The sequence below is a fragment of the Sciurus carolinensis genome, chromosome 1 (genome assembly GCF_902686445.1).
Source record: "Sciurus carolinensis chromosome 1, mSciCar1.2, whole genome shotgun sequence".
In the NCBI taxonomy this organism is placed as follows: domain Eukaryota; kingdom Metazoa; phylum Chordata; class Mammalia; order Rodentia; family Sciuridae; genus Sciurus; species Sciurus carolinensis.
Genome location: NC_062213.1, coordinates 39,285,139 through 39,304,437, shown reverse-complemented (window position 1 = coordinate 39,304,437; position 19,299 = coordinate 39,285,139). Strand labels below are relative to the sequence as shown.

Below are 19,299 nucleotides of genomic sequence, written 5' to 3'. Positions count from 1 at the left end.
AGGACTAGGTGATTCAGAGTTTTTAGCTGAGATAATGAGAGGATGAAGTAAATTCACAGCCTAAGGTAAGAAAATAATTAGGATAGTAAGTAGTGATATCAATGAATGGATGGCAAAAATTAAGCTAAAACTTAGGTCCATTTAGATTTAGTGAAGAAAGTCTACATTTGGTGACTCTTTAACATGCTTGTTTACAAGAGTCCTTACAAGGCTTATAGAAACCTATGATGAAATATATATTCTGAGTTCTCCATAGGGATTCCAAAAGTGAGGAGTGCCTCAATAGACCTTAAAAGGACGTGACAATGCAGTGGGATAACAGTAATATGAAACCTTGTCTTTCATCTACTTTTCACATACTTTGCAGCTGTCTGCTAATCGTTTTCCTGAAGTGAGCTGCACAGGGACTGGTTACAATAAAATTTCTTGAATATCTGAGTTGGCTCACCTATTTAAGGTTGATATTTCTTATGCAATAATTTCATTGGCTTTTTACCAGCAATATTGTTGTTGGCAGGTTATATTATCCTGTTTTACAGATGGGGAAATTTATGCTCAGAGCAATTTAGTGTTTTTCTTAAATATCATCCCACTGCTATTCACTAAGTGGTTTTTGAAGCTAGGACTTTGTTATTTCTCCTGTATCAAACAACCTCCCTGGTAAATAAGGCCAGAAAGAGTGTAAGATAATTACTGTTTGGTTCTCCTTTAGAATTCATTTAATGAAAATTTAGCAATTATTTGAAATTTAATTAAAATTTAATTAAAATAATAGAGAAATTATAAAGGATGGAGAGATTTAAAGTTTTAACAAAATTTTTATTATTGGATTATTGAACTATGCAATTTTGTCATTCACATTTCTGATAGTACTCAAATCATAACAATTCTTTTGTTTTTTTGTAGCGATAATTTTTTTTTAAAATTTTTACAAAGTCCTTTAAAATAAGGACTTGCTACCCCTTTTTCCATAGTTCATTATTTTGTTGACAGTGTAGTTCCATTAATCTGGTATTTGCAGGGAAATAACTTACAGGTTTAAGAAGCTGTATAAAGGTTATCAAGTAGACACTTGAATCCTTATTTAAATGATGTCTTAATGTTAAAATAAAAATCCACTTTCCAGAAAGTAACTGTAAAACTATTTTATGCAAGATTTCATGTGGGATACCTTAATGGTTGAATAATAAATTTTACCTCATAAAAATGAAATTCAATAATACAGTAGCTTTCTCAGCTCAGTAGCATCTGGTCTATTCTCATGAGAGCCAATATTTTCCAACTCATTAGGATCATGTCGTTCTGTATGTCGTCAACATTAACTTAGCCAAGCTACCTTTACTTACATAACTGCCAAACTATTAAATAGGTCTCTTGTGGAGTGAAGTCAAATATTCCCCTTACTTTACTTGTGCCTTAGAAGACAGGAAGAAAATGTACATACTGTAACATTTAAACATCTGGTCTAAAACCACATCAGTATAACTCCAAGCGAAGTTACGGATTTGGTATTCTTCCCAGGTGTGCATATAAAAGGGATTTTGGAGTTGTTGAATAGTTCTTTAACCACTTACAAAAAAGACTGAAGTGTAGTGATACGCTTTTTCTGTCCCTCTGTTTTCAAACTACTTTTCCCCCCTCACATCTGAAAATAACTCGAATATGTTGTAAGATACATAGTTTTCATCTTTTATAAAATTTTCTTGCCTGATAGAGACATTGGCTATGAATTTATCTTTTCTTAAAAATAATAATGAATTGAGTTAGACTTGCATGAAGAACTACCAGTAACTTTTTTTATATTGAAATCTGAGTAAAAAGACTTTTGTAAATCTCGTGAATTTTTAAGTGTTTATGTGAAAATTTTCACAATGTGAATATTTATCATTGAGAGCTCATTCGTAGAATAGGTGAGCATTACTAAGAAATGAATGTTATGTAAATCTTAAATACTCATTGAGAGTGTTTATAAGGTATGCTTTCTTTCTGCATTCTGTCTTAAACATCTGATAATGTTTATAAGTTTGTTTGTCCGATGATACCTTTGGCACAAGAATATTTCAGTATCACTTCATATAAGAATGCATCAACAATATAATTGAAATATAATTTTAAATAGTAGAAAACACCCTGTACAAAATTTTGAGTGTACCAAAAAAATTGAGATAAACACACTGCCATAAATTCTGAGTATGAATATTTCACTGGACTTTAAACAAGTAAGTAACATATACTTCTAGTATGATTTGTCAGTCTTAAAATATTTTATAAACAGCATTATAATAATGTATTTTAACAAGTTAATTTTGATAATTATGTAATATTAATGGAGAAATGCATTAAATTTATGTTGAAAATACAACCTTTTATTTTTTTTATTTTGAAAGCTGACTTTATTGTATTGGTTCATAACTTAAAACTTACTTCTCTTATTTGTATTTACTTATTATACTTAAAAATATGTACTGTGGGAAGTCTGAGGAAAAATACACATGTAGAGTAAGACAGAGCTGAAGACTCTCAGAAATATGGAGTCACAAACCTGATGACATCATGAATCTTAGAATGCACCTGATCTTGATGTTAAATTTACCTTTACATTGCCATGTAGTTTTTATTTTTTTAAATATGGAATACTTCATGAATTTGCATATCATTCTTGTGCAGAGGCCATGCTGATCTTCTCTGTATTGTTCCAATTTTAGTATATGAGCTACTGAAGCAAGCACCATTGCCATGTAATTTACAGCTGATTTAAGGTGGAACTTTTCTTTCTCTCTTCCATCTGGCTACTGCTACAATTTTTGAATTTATATCATAGAGAATCTTAAATAATACAGCTTGTCATGAACTTTGAGATAAAACCTCTTAGCATGAAACCAAAAGCACCTTAATTAATCTTCTTTACCAATGTCTATAGCTCCATTTTCAGGAACACCCCTGTCCTGCTTCCTCTGCATATCCTGTCTTTAGGTCTTGATCATACCATAAAGTTTGTAGACTGAGTCATGCCTTCCATAGTTCTGTTTTCATGTGTCCTCTATCTTATTCTTTCTTTAGAAGTAGTCTTAGTCAGTGCCCTCTATAAATCCTTCTCTTACTCAAGCAGAGCTTATTTCCTCCTTTGTGATGTTATTGTGAATGATGTATCAACTCAATCCAGCAGACATTTATTATCTACTGAGTGACAAGTTTGAACTTTGTTTTCAAAGGTCTTTTCAGTCTAGCTGGGAAATACAGTGTGTATTTTTTTTTATTACACATTATTTTTCTTTATTATAGTAACTGTTCTACTATGGTTTTCTGACAAAATCTGAGTGGCTGTAAGAGATCTTATTGTTAGACACTTAGGAATTTTCAGTTATTACCTTTTGATGGTCATATTTGATTTAAAAAATTATTGCAGATACTCAGTTAAAATGAATTTAATAATTTATCAATGAATTAATCACAAATGGTAATGAATTAACATTTTATTATTTCAGTTATCAAATAAAAATGTTTACTCTAGGTTTTAATGTCAAAAGCAAAGAATGAAAATTATAATTTGATGGTAATTAAAAATAGCTTCATTCTAAGCTGGAGAAGTGGCACTGGCATGCACGTGTAGTCCTAGATACGTGGAAGGATGAGGCAAAAGAATTGTGTGTTGGAAACTCCCCCCTCTTAAAAAAAAAGCTTCATTATGTTTTATTACACTTTAATTGACTATCAGTAGAACACATTAAAATTTCATGTGACATTAGATTAATATTTGTACATTGGGAAATAGAACTTAGCAGTAAGTAAAGTAGCTAACAATTTCTTCCCTAATTTGACCTGCTTTTTAGATCCTTTTTTCAGAAATAATCACTTTTTAATAATTCTTCTTTTCTCTGAAAATCTACTTGATACTCCACACCCACCTCATTCATCTCTACAGCTGGAACCACTTGATCTTTGTCTGTTTTTCAGCCATGCCTCAGGGCCTGGGACCAATCCTATCATAAACCTGGGGATAATTTAAGGAATGTACATTCAGTATTCTGGTGACTCAGGAGCATCTACTTAACTCTGCAGTTAATCCTTCTATGACTCTATACTTAGCCTAATAGATTATACTTTTGCTTGAGTTGACCAAACTTCCATCTTCTACTGACATTTCAGTTGCTTGCATGCCTGTTTCTTCTGCTGGGTCACATTCTGCCTGGCATCCTAGCTCATTAAACACTAACGTCACAAATTTTCTTTCTATACTCTCATATGTTCTTTAGGTTTTTCCTTAATTTCAGACCTCTGAATGTTGTACTTTCCACTAAATATTACCAGACCTATTTGAAGTCATTTATTTACTGATTACTCATTTTACCTTTTTAAAGGGTATCATTGGTTATATTACATTTATGTCATCTTTTGCCTTGTATATCTTTCTCAAGATCAAGGGCTGACAAATCTGGCTTAGTACTCAGTTTTGTAAGTAAGATTGTATTGGAACACAACCATGCTTATTCCTTTAAAAATTGCCTATGGCTACACCTTGTCCTATCTTGGTACCCTTGAGTAGTTTAGACAGAACTCACATGGCTCCCAAATAGGAAGACATTCATTGTATGTCCCTTTACCAGAAAAATATTGTTCACTATATATAGTTTATGTAGCCTTGTACAGGTACCTATTTTAAATATTTTATTTGTAGTGATTTTGTGAAAAATTAACATATTTTAAAAAATACTCTTTTTAGTTGTAGATGGACACAATACCTTTATTTTATTTATTTAGTTTTTTTTTAAATGTGGTGCTAGGGATGGAACCCAGTGCCTCATTCATGCATTCTACCACTGAACCACAACCTCTACCCAAAATTAGCATATTTATTCATGTGATTTCTGTGCATTTTTTTAGTTTATTTAATCAGATATTAGGCATTAGATGTCCTGAACTTTAATCTTCACTGTTAACTTGTTTTCATTTTTTTCCACCATTTTGTTGAGGTATCTTATCCAATATATGTAGGGTTAAGTGATTATGGTAACTGATAGTTTTTCCCTTTAAGTTGTATTATCTGTGATAAATCAATCACCAAATATTGCCAAATTTATCTTGTATATATTTTTACAATGTATCCGTTTTTCTCCATTTTTACTTCTACCATACTAGAGCAACACCATTATTTCATTTCCCCTCCAGTCTGTTGACAAGAATGACCTTTGAAAAATATAAATGTGATCATACTATTACCTGTCACTGACTTCTATTAATTATAGGATAAAATCTGGCTATTAACTTTTCAACTTCTCAGAAGAACTGTGCTTCTTTTCATCATGTGTTTTTTTCTCAGTGCTCTTGTTGCTATATTTCATCTATTTTTTCTGTACTTATCCTTTAGAGCCCAGCTCAAATGTCACTTCCTCAGAGGAGCTTTCATTAAGTAGAAAATACATTCTACAAGGGCAGGTACCAGATCTCATTTATTCTCTTGCTGTATCCTCAGCAACTAGTATTTACTTTGGAGGATGTCTAAAGATGGTGTTTGTCTGCTCTTATGGTGGACTTTTTGAATATAAATGGTTTCCAAATTCTAGTAACAATGAGTATCTTATTTTTCCCCCTTTGACAACCACATATGGTATAGGAGATGGGAACTAGGAGATCTCTCTTAGTGAGTGAACAAAGTCAACCAACCACTTACAATTAAATTATGAGAAATACTTATTAGTAAGAAAATACTGCAATTTAAGTTATATGTGACAAATTGTTAAAGTAGAATTGCTATGTGCATTCTTGTGTTTTGGGTCCTTATATTTGGGGATTCTCAAGAAGGACTCATAGGAGTTAATATAATACTTATGGTTAAGATTCATTGTAGCAATGTAGTAAGGATTCATAGTTGTGATCACAGGAGAAAAATCCCTGAAGAGTCTGGAAAAATTGGTGCACATGGTTCCCTATGTTCACTGTCTGCTGTGGGTGTGCATTTGAGTCTGTTCTTTTTTCCAGAAACAAAAATACAGGTATATGTGCAGTGTTTCTGCCCAGGGAAGTTCACTCAATGCCCAGAGTTTTTATTGGGGGCTGGTCATATAAGCAACCTCTGTCTAGCAAGTAACAAAATTCCAGACTCCAGAAGGAAAGCAGATGTTCAGTATAAACTATCTTTCCCCCCCCTTTTTTGTATAAAAGTCTAGGCACAGTAACCAGTCTTATCAGTTAAGAGAATGGAAACAAGCCCAGTTTTAAGATGTCTAGTTTTCTAAGATCAGCTTTCCAAGAAGGATTTCTTAGGATAACAGTCTTAGGGGTGCTGTGTTAAGTCTTTTTTGTATATTTCTTATAACAGTGTTTCCTAATGGTATCTACTTTTTATTTCATTTATGGAGGTGAGTATGTTTCTGGGTACATTTCTCTCTTGAACAAAATTCTACTGAAATTGTATAGTAACTAAGAAAAAAGAATAAGTATTAGGTACACACTACCAAATCCTAGTCTGTGTTTTCACCCTCCTTAGAGAAATTTTGAATCCCTGATGGACCATATCTTGTGCCATATTTACTCTATTTTCCTAGGCTTAAGCTATATTGCTTCCTGTTCTTCAAATAAACCAAACTCATTTTTTTTTTTTTTTTTTTTTTTGGCTTTTACTGTGGTTTTCTTTACCTGTCGGTCCCCCCACCTTTTTTTAACCTCATCCCTAATTAGCTTTTATGTCTCAGTGTAGATGTCCTTTGTCATACCTCACTTTCTTATCCCTCTTATCACTCAGGTTAGCTATACCTGACATTACTTTGCAGTTGTATTTGGACTGTCGTCTCTTTTCTTATTTGAAGGAATGCATTCTCATGCTTGTACCTAATGTAAATGAATGAATGGATTGAAAATTTGGGTTGAGGAGGAAAGAGGAGTGCCAGAAGAAAAGGAGAGAAAGATAATTAAAATTTGACATTTTTGAGAATTATATAGTTAATAATTCAGAATTGTGCTGTTCAGTATTTTAGCCATTAGTCACATATGACTTTTTTCTACCTATATGTGGTAAGACTCAACTGAGAAATAGTATAAAATATTTATTAGATTCAGATGCTTTGTTGTTGTTGTTGTTTGGGTACCTGGCATTGAACTCAGGGGTCCACATCCCCAGCCCTATTTTGTATTTCATTTAGAGACAGGGTCTCACTGAGTTGCTAAGTGCCTCACTTTTGCTGAAGCTGACTTTGAACTCTCTATCTTCCTACCTCATCCTCTGGAACTGCTGGGATAACTGCGCCACCTTACCTGGCTTTTTATCAAAAAAGAAAAAAAAACTTAGGAATGTGAAATAATTTAGTTCTTTTTTTAACATTTTATCATTAAATGATGATATTTTGGTTTTATTTGGGCATATAAAGATGTTAATGATTTTGCTGTTTTACTACATTAATATGGTTACTGCACAATTTTAATTTTATGTGTGCCACATTTTTGTTTAGTAACATAGCACTTGCTCAGAAAGTGAAGCAATGGTTTTACCTTATTGTGTGGCATCATGAGTTTAAATTTTGGCTGTTACCATGAAAAAAGTAACTGAAAATGGTGTATTACCTTTTCTTTCACATTGTCCAGAAACTAATGTGTGAGTAAAACTGACACAAAATTTATCATTTAGTCCTTTAATTTAATTATACGATCAAAACAATTACATGGAATCACTGGGAACTTTATTATATTCTAGTAATTTTTGTTTATCCCCACCAAAATATTTATAATAGTAATTATAATTGCTAACACATGATTACTATGTGCCTGATACTGTTCTAAGTACCTTGTATGTATTAATAAATTCAGTCTTTAAAATGACTTGGTTGTTACCATTATTATTTTTCTTTTTCTGATGGTGGAAATTGGGGACAGGGGCTTAAGTAACAAGGTCATGGACACAGTATGTTTGAGTCTTAATCATGTATATGTTAATGATAGTACCTAAGAATGTAATGCAGAGGATGAAATGAGATAATGTAATTTCAGATCTCTGGCCATATGATATACTCACATCCTAAGCATTCAAAAGGAATATTTGTCTTGAAACAAATTCAGAATGTGTTTTTTAGTTTATGCTTTTCAGCTTTCTTAATATATGGTTGTTTTGTGTTTTTATTAATACTGTGTTGAATCTTGAAATACAACAAAACTGCATGTTTATAAAGCATATGAATCTTCTTAACTAAACCTTATTATAAAAAAGATGTATAAGTGTCTTCCTTCTGAACGTAAATCTCTTGAGGATAAAAATAGAGTTGTCACTGTATGTGTATATGTGTTTGATCATAAGTCTATGACTGTTTTCACACTACAGTAGTAGAGTTGATTAGTTGGAATAGAGATCTTAAGACTCATAGAGCTTAAAGCATTTACTCTCTGGCCTTTTACATAAAATATTTGACTACTCCTGATTCATGACCTTGTTAATGCAATAAGGGAATCTAGGTGCTGGACCACAAACTAAGTGTGAGTCTTCTTGGTTTCCTTTGAACTTCTTCCTGGAAGTTAAAACAATCAGGCTGGTTTGGGATTGCTTTTAGGGGGATGAAGGATGCAGGGCAAAATCCTACAGTTTCACAATAAGTATATACCAGCACTTGACACACTAGTTAGCAGACCCAATCTGGCCTATTCTTGTTTAGCCTACAAGCTAACAATGCCTTTTACATTTTTAGAGTTTTGAAAAAACAATAGAATGTGTTAAAGAAGAATACAAGATATCATATGTAACCCACAATGCTTAAGATATTTACTCTCTGACTCTTTGCAGAAGAAATTTGCTGACTCCTGGTTTATATAATCCCCACCTCTTTTCCTGATCATTGCCCTTAGAAACAGTCAAAAAGGATATTAAACCTTTGTGAGGAGAGCTGCGTTTAGTAATCATACTACCTTATTGAGTAATATGAACCAAAAGAAGATGATAAAGATAGTCAGCTTTTTGAGAAGATGTATCAAAAAGCCATCCTGTGCTTGACTATATTATATGCCTGTGGATTAGATAGGGAGAGTGGAGTGTCCATCAAATGCTACAGTTTCAGGCTATTGTGTGTTCTTCGTGATAAAAGGTGTACAGTTGACATATGATAAGAGGTCAGATATATAACAGCTTAATTTTGACAACCACAAAGATGTGGCAAGAAGTAGTTCATAATGAATGGAGGGTGGTTGGGGGCTAGTTTTTAAAGTTTTGTTGTCAGTTTGGTAAGAGTCGATGGGGCTGGGATGGATGGCATTGCTGTAATCATCTTACCATAGTATAAACTGGTTTATATTATCGACACCTATCTGCCATACATTGGCAACCTCTGCATCAGAACATCTTTCTTTACTTTTGGCCTGATGTGTGATGATGGGCATATTGCCATGACTGATACAATGATGGATCCAGGAAGCAGTGTTATCGTTCTAGGTGATGGCGCAGTACAGATTCAGTTAGCAGCTTGGGTATAGTTGGTCTCATTAGACAATGCACCCTTTCTATGGCATCAGTATGGGTAATGTGGATATTTGATGAGCTATCTTTTTTTTTTTTTTCTTCTGTATTTTGTGGCACCTAATCTTTAGTCTTTAAATCTGCTTCCTTTTAGTTTTCCAAGTGGCAATACAAACAACTTGGCCATTGGCAACAACCCATGGGTCAGTCATTCATGACAAGGTTCATCAGGACTTGTGTTGCCAGAATTATGAGAACGACCTAAAATACTGCAGTGTGCCCACTGAATATCTGGAGCTGAGGTTGAGCTACTTAAGTAGTATAGTAGACACCATTGGATTTCAGTTTAATCAGAACATCAGCAAATCAGACCCTGGCAGTTTGGGGAAAACTCCCTCTATGTCACAGGCTCCATATGCTTTTTACTTCAAGTAGTGGAGCAAGTGTTAAAGCTTTTCTATAAGGGTGTGTCTTGGTGCATTTTGTGCTGCTGTAACAGAATACCATTGACTATAATTTATGATGAATAGAAATTTACTGGTTCATGGTTTTAACCTTTTATTAAAACATGGAGATTTGTTCAACTCCACTGTCCATCTATCCATTGCTCTTCACTATGAATGGTACTTTTATGTCTTTCAAATATCAGGACACCTCAAATGATCAAGGTTTGTCATCACTGGACAATGTAAAAGAATGAATTATAGGCTATTAGTATAGTTGTGGGTGAGAAGTACTAAAAAGGACACCACCTTTTGTCTGCTGATGCCTATAGTATAAATCATGACCTTATGGTTTAAATTCTAGCCCCACATAACCACCTTTCCACCCCAACCTCACTTTTGCCTTTTGCTACTTGTGGTACCTTAGGCTTATTGCTTAGGTTCTCTAAATTTAGCTTCTTCATGGGAAAATATGGATATAATAAAATTTTCATGGTTTGATTGTGATACATTACATTCATCAACAGTGCCTGACTTGGTATTTGATGGTTTAATAGCCATAGTCAAATCCCTCTTGGATTATCTCATGATTTTACGAAAGGTAATAGTTTTCTAACTCTATAAAGAAAAGAAATGAGTCAAAAGTAGAAGAAATTTGGTTGATGTAAAGAAGAAAATAGTATTTTAAAAATTGGAGTGGAACCTGATGACAGTTATTATTGAATGGTGTTGCATTCTTTGTTTCCCAGTACCCTTTACCCTCAGAAAGCATTATGTATTTTTATTGCTAGCAATATACTTACACTTATCATAGGCTTTCATCTGGGTATTTAAATGTCTCTAATATTCTTTGAATGAACAATGTGAGTCTTTTGTTTTCCATATCCTTGGCTTTTTGGTCAATTTTTAATGTTGTGGATAACCTTTATATAATTATTAAGTATTTGTTATTGGTGTATAAATCACAGATGGTATTGGAGATGATTTTTAGAAGTATATAGGAAACTTTTTTTCATTAAATTTTTCACACATTATGCCCATTTTTTGAGGTGTTATTGCATTAGATAACAGTGGAATAAAAGTTTGATCATAATTTTTTGAAGTAAAATTTATGGATAATTTTAAAGATAAATATTAATAATGGTATTAATTATTGAGCACTTACTTTGTATGAGGCACTTTTCTAAGTGCTTGATATTTATTGAGTCATTTAGTCCTCAAAAGTTTTGAGAAGAAGTCACTTTATTCCCCTGCATACATGTGACTGGAGTACAGAGATATTAACAGTCTTGTCCCTGGTTATGGATTTAGTAAGTGGCAGAGCTGGAATATCAGTCCACATGCTCTAACAGTGGCCAACCTCTTACCTACCATGCAGTACTGCTTCTTTTTTTTATTGAGTAAGCAATATTATAAATGGGAAATGGATAATAAAGTTGATACAGAAATACATGAAGTTTGTAAAAATGTTATATTATAAAATACTTCTAATCTGTGAGAAATATATTTCCATGTACACATATGTGGAATTGAAAAGAGATGAATTCCAAAAGTCTAGCAAGGTTATTTTAAGTATTAAATGAAGTAGCAATTTATTACATCTTTGACATATGAAAGAATGCTTTTTGAAAAAAATCAGTGTGGTGAGGTAGAGTGACAGTGTTTTTTTTTTTTTAAACCATTTCTCCACCTGCTTCTATGAAAAGGAAGTATTCATAGTTTATAACTTGTGAAAGTTAGTTTTTTAGGTCATTCACAACTGTGTTACAAACTGTTTGATATTTTAGTTTTAGGATTTAACTTCCTAACAAAAGTCATGTGACATTAGCGGTGAATTGCAATGAGAGCTCTCTCAGGAATACTCTTAATAGAAAGGAAGACTTTGGGTCTGTGAGGTTGTGTGGGCTTGAATGTGATTTTTATTTGATATATGAGCTGTGACATAACTATTGCATGACTGAGATGTGCTTGTAAGTGCTATACTATGCAGATGGTTTTTTTTTTTTTTTTTTTCTGAAACAAAGCCAGAAATAAAATCTTGAATGTGTTCATTTACTAGGAAAAGAATACTTCATAGAAACATGTGGAAACATTTCTAAATTTTTTTTCATTAAATGAGCCTTTTACTTTCTAAGCATTTTTATGATTGTTCAAGTTAATATGTCATTTACCTCATATTTTCCAAGTTTTGTGAGACATGGGAAGGCTTTTGGAAACAACCTGATCACTTTTAGGAATGCACATTTTAAAATTAGATGATTATTAACAATTAGGATTAGGTATATATTTTATTGTTACTAATCATTAGGGTATCCATACCTAGTTAATTATTTTAATATTATGGTGGGATTTGATGGGGACATGTATGCAGTGGTTATTTTCTTTGCTCATTTTTAAATTATGAAAGCATAGGACCACATTAAAGGGAATCATAAAAGGAAAAAACACGAGTATAACATGACTTTTTAATTTTCCTTGTTCTCTTCTAACCCATGTTTTTATATATAAATTTTACATGGTTATTATTTCTTATGTATATACCATTTCATGTTATTCCTTTCTTTTCATAGCATTGTTTTAAAATTTCTCTTTTTAGCGGTCACATACCACTTCTCTGGTCTTTCTCTTTGTGAAAAGCATACAAAGAAAAAAATTTTCAGATTTTAAGTTTCTCTTAAGTTCCTATTGTAGCTTCCTCTTTTCTGTGACAGAAATGATATAGAATGATATACATATTGTCTCTTCACTTAGCTTTAGTGCTCCATGTTTGGTAGTTTTAATCTATAAAACTTACACATGTGAAACTCTCTTCTTGCTTTGTGTCCTCTTCTCTTTTATCTTTTATCCTTGACCTTGAGAGGAAGTAATCTTCGTGGTTTCAGCTCTTACCCACTTGAATAACTGCCTTATTGATCTTTCTAGCTCAGAACCTTTCTTGAAACTGATAAAATTCATTGAATGTTCCAGGGTATTTAAAGCACACTATATTAAAATGAAACTAAACTCATTTTCTAATTATGACTGATGCTTTCACTATTCATCCATTATCTTAGGCAAAATACCTGGAATTATCTTTAGCTTTCCTTCTCTTGTTAATATCTTGTAGGTTATTGGGTCTGTTGGTTCTTCTTCCTAAATCTTCCTGTCTTTCGGGCTCTGCTTTGTGTTTCCATTCCTTTGTTTCTAACTGGAACTGTTGTAATGTTTTCCACATCATCTCTCAATCCTCTCTTGTTCTTCTGCAATTCATTCTCTCCACTGCAGTCTCAGTAGTCTTTCTAAATTGGAATTCTGATTATGTCTTTTGTTGGTTTTTCCCATTTTTCTTCAAGATAAAATTGAAACTGGTTTCTGGTGTCACTACATGGTCATTTTATGCCTTTTTCTAAGACTCGTTACTGGAAACTTCCACCAGCCATTTTCTTTAGCTGTTTTGAACTACTAAACTACCTGTAATAGCCCAAACACATAGACTTTCATACCTCCTTGATGATGTACATGTCATTGTATTTGTTGGGAACACTTTTCCTATACTCATAACCATTTCTTCTTGTCTAACTTCTTTTCCCTTAAGATATAGCTGAAGTTTCAAATTCTTCAGTCTTATTTAGATGTCCTTTCATGCCCCCAAAGAATGCTAACATGATATGCCAAGTATAGAGTATATGCCATTAAAATATTTCAAGTTAAATTATTATTATTCTACTGAGTGGTTTTTTTTTTTTTTTTTTGGTGTGTGTGTGTGTGTCAGGGTAGAATTCATTGACACTTAGAATTCAGGTAGTTTATACTTGTTTATTAAATAAAATATTTTGCATCTTAATGCATGTTATATTTTTAAAGTTATTTTCCTGCTGAAGTTTCTAACAGTAGTAATATTGGCTCAATGATAGCGACACTTTTTATGATTCTTGGGCATTGTCCTTTGAGTAATAATTGTTAATATTAATCTTGATCAAAACGTATGTTAAGTAATTTTTGCAAACGAACACTATTGGTACTGATATTTTTCTGTTTAAATGAGTGTTTATTCTTAGAAAAAATATGACCTTGAAATTAATATTTATTAATTTTTGCATTCAGTAAATATTTATGGACAGTATGGTACACTAGTCTGTCTGCAAGGTACTGGAAACACAGTAAAATTCTTCCCCTCTCTGATTCTGTTCTGGATTAATTTCAGAACAGGTTTCCTGGCAGCTCTGAATAATAATATCCATAATATATTTAATGCATGGTTCTTGTACTAATTGGAGCTTTTAGATTCAAAGACAAATGAATGTTATCTTTAACCTGTTAATGTCATAAGTTTAAAAGGTTTTTTTTATTGATAAGAGTTCTTGAAAATTTTCCTTATCAACATTGTAGTTTTGCTTTTGTCCTTTAGAATAGAGGAATGTTGTTTTGATTAGGATCAGATTTTAATAATAAGCAATAAAAATGAGGTGTTTTTTGTTAGAAAATATAATTAGTAGATTGCTGAATAAAATTTTTTTTTTGGAGTGAGTTGAACTATGAGTATTTATAATATTTATTTGTTTTTTTTTTCTTAAACTTGTTCTGATATGTTTTATATTTCAATATGAAAATATAACTAGATTGATGTATTTTTTATATCCACATAAGAACTCTTTGTACTATTGGCGGTACTGTTACACAGTTCCTAACTACAGTAAGTAAATATATTACCTCAATCCTTAATCAGCCTACCATTGCCACTGATGACCCAATGCTGAAGTTGTAACACTATGCTGCTGACCTGGACTCAAGGGGCTTATTTTATTTTATTTTTTGATGCATTGCTGTAGGCAATTTTAAGGGTGTGGAACCAAGCCATTTTCTCCCTTGGACCTATTTCCACTTTTATTTCCTATGGGAGGCTTAACCTTCCTTTAAAATATTTGGATTTTAAAATTGTTCACCTATTCTATGATTAGTGGGTAAAGGAGTAATGCTGCTTACTCCATTTTAACTTGCTGAATTAAAAAAAAAAGTGGCGTGGCTTAATTCTTGGTGTTAAATAATTCTCATAGTTAAAATTTTATAATTTAAAAAGTGCTCATCTGGTAGACACTATTCTTTTTGTGCGTATGTTTTTCACGGATTAGTTTTATTTTATGCTTTTATATTGCGAATGCCTGATCTGATTTTTGTTCCAGGAGGTTTTAATTGAGAACTGACAGATTATATGAAGTTGAAAAGAAATTTAATGAGTTGTAAAAACTAGTGCTTCATTTTTCCTTGATAATAATATGTTATTTTTGGGGAAGTGTCTTAAAAAGTTCAAAATGAATAAGCCTCTAAATTGCCTAGTGGCTTTCAATTTTAACACTAATAACCACCTCTTGAAAACAAATTGAATTTTATTCACTAAGAAGTTTGAAGTTATTTTTAGAGTATGTGAATGTTTAAACATGTTGGTTATAGTTATTCAGCCTCACAGATAAATATATATATATATATATATATATATATATATATATATATATATATAAATGGTGTAAAATGATATGGTTTTAAACTTTAAAAATTCACTGTTATTTTAATTTCTTCAACAAATTTATAGAATATCTTATTTTTGCTAGGTTTATTATAAGGCAGGGTTATTAGTGTGAAGCAGGGACAGATGGAAGTAGCTACATTTTTAATAGGAAATTGACATGTAAACACATAATTATACCAGTGTGGTAAGTATTGCTAGACATTAAGAAGGAAGCCGCAAGAAAAGAGGTGATGATTGTATTTGAAGGTTTCATTGAAGAGTTAATATTTTGTGGCTGTGCATGTGCATAAGAGAGACAGATAGTGACTGTCTCTCATCAGATGCTTGATATAAAATAAATTCTCTATGTAATGTTAAAATGGCCATTTTAATTTGTAGACATAAGGAGTATTTTTTTGAAATAGAACTATACTGAGTAGGTTCTCTAGGAAGCACACTCTGAGATGGAGTTAGATTGTAAAGTGTTTACTAGGCAGTAACAACAGTGGGGGAAAAAAAGAATAGGAACAGAATTAGAAGAGGTTCACATTGAGAAGCCTGTTTGATAAAGTCTCTGTCAACCCAACTAGAACCACTGGAGAAAAGTTGTTGGGGGAGTTCTGCATTAGTGGAAATGTATAGGCTCTTCTACTACCATCACTTAGATACTGCCTGTTAGCCTCTCCAAGAAGAGTTTGCCTTTGGCTACAATGCTGAGACAAAGTCTCTAGAACCTAACATCAGGTGGCTTTCAGCCAGTCATACTTCTAGTGGCCAGGCAATGTGTTCTTTGTTGAAGGGTGATCTAAGGATTACATTTATGTTTCTGGGGCAGAAATGAGGGTGAGAGTGGACTTTGGCATGAAATGAATCTTCTGTGCATTCATTCACTTTGTTAGTAAATACTACTGGAACTCACTATGTGCTAGGAATGGTGCTGGAAATGGGTGATGTGAACAAAACAGTTATGTCCCTGTGCTCATGTCAAGAAAATATATGGAAGGAGAATGTTCAAGCAAAAAATAAATCAGATATAAAGACCTTTTATGGGAAAGAGCTCAGCATAAAAGAGAGACAAAAGAAGACCACTTGGAGAGTTGTGGGGGGAAAAAGTGTGCGGCAGGAGCCATATTCTAGATCCCTGGAAGCCATATTCAGAACTTTAGATTTCATTCTTTTTGGAGGTTGGGAAATAGGTCATGGAAGGTTTTAACCAAAGGGATAATACAATTTTATCTAATGTTCTAGAAAGTTTAGTCCTCCTTACCAGTTTCCATATTTAATTGTCATAATGCAAGTTTGTCTTGACTTCTGACTTTTGATACAGTCTGCTTTCATTTGGAGAATTCTTTTATATTATTGGCAATAATATCATATCTGAAGAAAAACATGTGTTGGGGGTTGAATATGAGGTGTGACCCCCCCAAAAAAAGCTTCTGTGTTAATGAATGAATGTTCAAGAATGAAATGATTGAATCATGAGACCTATAACCTAATCAATCCTTCCTACTCTGAATGAACTGGATGATAACTGTAGCAGGTGGGGCATGGTTAAAAGAGGTGGGTCATTGACTATGTGCCCTAGAAGGGTTCATCTTCTCTGTGACTCCTTCCCTTCTCTCTCTGCTTCCTGTTTGCGGTGAGGTAAGCTCTTTTCCTCTGTCGTAGCCTTTCCACCATGGTGTTCTGCTTCACCTTGGGCCCAGAGCTATGGGGTCAGCCCACCCTGGAATAAAACCCTGAAATGGTGAGCCCATAATAAACTTTTCCTTCTCAAATTTGTTCTTGTCAAGTATTTTGGTCACAGAGTTGAAAAGGTGACTAACACAGCATGTATGTCAATTTCATTGTCAGAGTTTACTTGACCGATTTTCTTTATTTCTATAGTAGCTCATTTATCAGTTCTTTTAATATTTAGTAACTGTTCTTTACCCAGAAGAGCCATATTAATTTTTAGTTTATAGTACTTTGTGATTTTTTTTTTTGCTTGCCTATTCTTAGCTCTGTAAAAAGCAAATAAATATCTTGTGTAGGAATTTTATTTAAGCATTTTAAACTCTTCATGTGAATGTGTTGAGAACATTTGAGGTTTAACTAGTCCCTCAGTGGATCCATGCAGTTCTGTGGTGTAGTACAGGATAAAATTTTAAGATCCATCCTGGGTGTCCTACATAGAGTGGGGATCTATACAATGCTATTATTCAGAGCTCTGACACTGTCCCCACTCCCCAGTGTCAGAAATTTGCACTTTCCCATAGAAAATTTTAGAACTCTATCCCCACCATAATATTGACTTATCTAATTGAGAATTTTAGTTATCTTGACTTATTTAAACATGTATTTTTTTTATTAAAAATTAAGTTCCAGTTTTGAGAAGTGTCTTCTTAGTGCCTCATCATTAATCTACCATGTGATTTAGTCAGATCTCTTTACTGCTTTAGCATTTGGTTTTCTCCTCTATAGAATGGGGAGCCCCATTCTTTGTACTTAGTACATAGGCCCATAGTGGGAAATAATGTGAAATAATGTAGAATACCTGGCATATCGTGACTATTCTATGAATGGTAATTGTTGGTGCTTTTGTTATTTTTTGAATTTTTTGAGACAAGGTCTTGCTTAGTTCAACTCAGGTTAGTTTGTAAGTGATTCTTCTACTTAAGTCACTGGAGTAGCTGGGACTATAGGCATGTGCCTCTGTACCCAGTTTTGCTGCTATTTTTAATATAATTTTTATTCTATTAGCAGAATAGTCATGTTAATGTCATTTCTGGCATTCTTGAATTTGTGAAAATGCTTTCCATTGTATCTAAGAGGTACAGCATCACTTTTCTAATAAGAGACATGCTATTTGGATTTATTGTTAATGTCTTCATATTTACCTTTATTTACATACCAGGAATTGAACCCAGGGGTACTTAATCACTGAGCCACATCCCCAGCCCTTTTTTTATATTTTGTTTAGAGACAGGGTCTTGCTTAAGTTGCAGGACCTCACCTAAGTTGTTGAGGCTGACTTTGAACTCTCAGCCTCCTAAGCCTGGCATTACAGGCACCATACCCAGCCAAAATAACCATTTTGAATCTAACAAAAAATGAATATTTTCTCATGGGCTTTATGTGGTAAAATTCTATCCATGATTTAAAGTATAACTATTCATTATTGTAAGAATAAAATAATAAATTATTATTTATTGTATATGCTGTTAATTTCATGTACAAAAGTAATTCTTATTTTAAAAGTTCAAAGAGTAGGTAAAGATAGTTAACATAAATATTAACCAAGTACTTAGGTAACCTTATGAAGGTCTTTGTGATTTTTCTAATTTAAAAATGTTCATAAACATTTTAATAACAAAGACAGTTATGGAGATTAGGTTAAAAATTTATTGTTTGTATAATTAATAGAATTGTTTAATTTACTAGCATTAATAAAATTTTATGTATTCATCTTCTAGTCATTTAATTTTGCCATAGGTCTCAAGATAAGGTCATTCAGGAATTTTTCTCAACTCATGAGACTGAATTAAATGCAAATATCAGAATTTTGGTGGAGGGGTAACTCAAATTGTTTAATAATATCTAAGAAATTAATATGTGATTCAGATGTAATAAAGATATGGAAAGTATGAAAGGAAGAGGGTGTCATAGAAAAATGAAGTGACGAGCACATCCTATTGTTTATAGTTCTTACAATTACAGACTTTCAAGAATGCTTTATAACCACTCCTGTACATATTTTTAATTGGTCAATTACTAAAGGTGGAAAAATTAATAATTTACTAGAAATATCAGCATCACCAGTACTAGACCAAAAGCATCCTACTCCCCCAACAACTTCAGTTGAAACTGAGAATATATTTTAGTATTATAGGTTTGTAGACTAGACAAGTAATAGTTTATAGAAGCAGTAATGTAATGTAGAAATAAGGTAGCAGCTTTTAGCAGGT

General features: G+C 32.7%; 1 protein-coding gene and 1 non-coding gene across 8 annotated transcripts in view; one reads left to right on the top strand and one right to left on the bottom strand.

Annotated features, from left to right (window-relative positions):
* The window catches only part of Vps13b (vacuolar protein sorting 13 homolog B), an 829,431-nt gene that overhangs the window by 202,893 nt on the left and 607,239 nt on the right, over positions 1 to 19,299 (top strand). The gene's annotated exons all lie outside the window — the stretch shown is intronic.
* LOC124968231 (U6 spliceosomal RNA) lies at positions 2,623 to 2,729 on the bottom strand. Its single transcript, XR_007105652.1, has one exon. It is a non-coding gene; the product is annotated as a U6 spliceosomal RNA (small nuclear RNA).